This window comes from Crocodylus porosus, unplaced genomic scaffold, assembly GCF_001723895.1.
Source record: "Crocodylus porosus isolate Cpor-Errol unplaced genomic scaffold, CroPor_comp1, whole genome shotgun sequence".
In the NCBI taxonomy this organism is placed as follows: Eukaryota; Metazoa; Chordata; order Crocodylia; family Crocodylidae; genus Crocodylus; species Crocodylus porosus.
Genome location: NW_017728909.1, coordinates 21,690,907 through 21,693,575, shown reverse-complemented (window position 1 = coordinate 21,693,575; position 2,669 = coordinate 21,690,907).

Genomic DNA, 2,669 nt, shown 5'->3' with positions numbered 1-2,669 from the left:
AGGGTATAGCCCTCTATCCCCACGGTCCAGTCATGGGTGGAGTCCCACCAGGTCTCCGTTATCCCAATGACGTCATAATTCTTTGCACTGAGCAGGAGGACGAGCTCCTCCTCCTTGTTGCCCAGGCTCCTGGCATTAGTCTACAGGCAGGCAAGTGTGCCCTTGGGGGCTCTTGCCTTGCCCACAGATTGTGCCAGGGCAAAGGCCTTAAAGCCCGGCGGTTGTGCAGCACGCCAAGAGCCAAGGCTGCACTCGTTGCTTGTGCTAGTGCCTAGCCTCCCCCTGAGCCTGCTGGCTGCCTTGGGAAATGACAGACAGTCTCCGCTGAGCCTGGGGGCACAGGGTGCCAGTTGCTGCCATGAAATTAGCTGTGCTGGTGGTTTAAGCTCTGGGGCTGACATGCAGAGGAGGGAGGCAGTGGGCCAGCCACAGGCAAGGCTGAGCATCCCCTGGAGCATCGTGCTGCTGCTGTCCTACTGCCAGCTTTCACCTGTCCCTGGAACGGGGGAGAACTCCCTGCAAGCACCCCCAAGCAGAGCCAGGGTCGCCCCCAGGCAAGGATGCAGTGGGTGGGAACTCTGGACAAGGCCCAGTTTCCTTGTGGGTGTCTGTGCACTGTCCCCCAAGGCACAGCTTGCAGAGACCCCCGTTTCTGGGGTGCAGGAGCAGCCTGTCCTCTGCGCTCCAGATGGGCCGGGATGGTACCAGATCCTGCAATCGTGGCTAGATAATACATTTCAGTGCATTCCTCAGCCCGTCTGGTGATGCTGGAAGGGTCTTTTCACATCCTCAGTTTGCTGCTTCTTGCCAGTGTCTGCAGAATAGGGTCAGTCCTGGCCCGGCCACTGCTGCCCGCTTTGCTCTGGTAGAGGGTGGCCGGATGCTCCTTGGCAGTGACCCTGCCTGGCCATGGTGGGCTCTGTCCATCTGCACAGGAATAAGACTCCACTGCAGCCCCTCCCCGGTACAAGCCCAGCTGCCAGCAGGGATGGTCGGGAGGTCTTGGTGCGTGCCTATTTTGTACAGCCTGGAAATCTTCAGAGATCCCACTCCCCTGCAGGCCTGGGATCAGTGCCAAATGGGTTGCCAGGCTATGCCCAGGCTTCTGTCCTGCCTGGCTCGTGGCACCAAGGGCTGAGATTTGCACTGATTCCCCAGGGTGGCGGATCTCAGCACTCAGCCCCTTCTCTTCTGCTCGTTCCTTTCTGCGAAATGGTTTGATCATCTTTGCAAAGTGCTCGCCTGGCTGCTGCTGCCCCAGGGAGAAGCCAGGCAGGCCAGTGTGCAAAGTCCACTGCTAGGGACCAGGAGTCACCTTGTCTCCTGGCTGGAGAGCAGTACAGGGCACCTGCTTCTGCCTTTGCGTGCCTCGAGTTCCCTGTTGCTCTGCCGCACTTTGAGAGCTCTGCATGCAGCTGGCTGCCAAGGGGCTGCACTTTCCCGGGCAGCTCTCAGTATCCGCTTGTCCCTTCCTTTGCTCCTGTGGTGACCTCACCCCCTAGGGGGAGGTGATTCCTGTGTCTGCCAGTGAGAGGGTCCTGGAGGGGCGAGGTGGCTGCAACCTGCCCCATCTGGGCTCCCCTCTGGGCTGCTTCCATCCTCCAGAGCCCTTTGGTTTGTGCTCTGGATGGGGGGCAGGAAACTGGTCGGCTCTGCTCCATTCCCAGCTCTACAGCTGAGTCACTGTGATCCCCTGCAAGTCATTTCACCTCTTGTGCCTCAGTTTTGCCTCTCTGTAAAATGGGGATACTACTGACCTACCTCATAAGGGGTGCCGTCAGGCAGGATCATCTGTAAAATGCATGGAGATCCTTACAGATGGGGTTGGAGAAGGGTAGTTATCACTAAGGTTATTTAATTTTTCCCGAATAATTTAATCGGTGGTGGAGAAGGTTTGCTTAAGGCGTTTGACTGTTGCTATCTCCTACATGGATCCAGGTTGGGTAAAGGATGGTTCTGGGGCCTGGCTGCTCCCAGCTGGGCCCCCACTGGTGACCTGCCCTCCAGCAGAAGCAGAGGTGACTGATTGAGTCTGGGTCCGTGCTGCTGCAAACTCAATCGTTGCAAATAAAATGTGAGATCAAAATCAGGGAGAGACTGCATCTTCCTACTGGGTCTGCTGGGACCAGCCCATCACAGGGCTAAGGCGTTACTCACAGGGAGTGGGGCACAGTCCAAAGGAGGTGAAGGGAAGGGCGCGCAGCGGTCGCCTCACAAATGCAGCCGCATGCACAAAGGTCCTGTGTTAAGCTTGGAGAGGGGAAGAAAGCAGGGAGTGAGGGGGCCAGGAGCATGGCTGTGAGCACTCTTTGGGGAAGAGGGGAGCCCTCAGGGGATTCCCTGAGGCTGCATAGCCTGCTGCCCCCAACCTAACTGGCCCCAAAACTGCATTAAAAGTAGAAGAACCATGACAGGGGATTGCAAAAAGGCTCCTTACTGCAGCTCAGCCCTGTCTGTAGCAGGCAAAGGGGCTCGGGCCTGGGTTAGCCCTTGCTCACGGGGTCTGTGCTGCACAGGCCAGACTCGGCACCTGGCTGCTCCTCTCTGACGCACTGAGCAGGTTGCAGAGTCTGGAGAAGGGGTGTGTCGGGCCCAGGGGATGCAGCAGCCCTGCAGAGCCCAATCCTGTAGTGCTGCATGCACCACTGTGTAGGAGCCGGGCCTGCTGC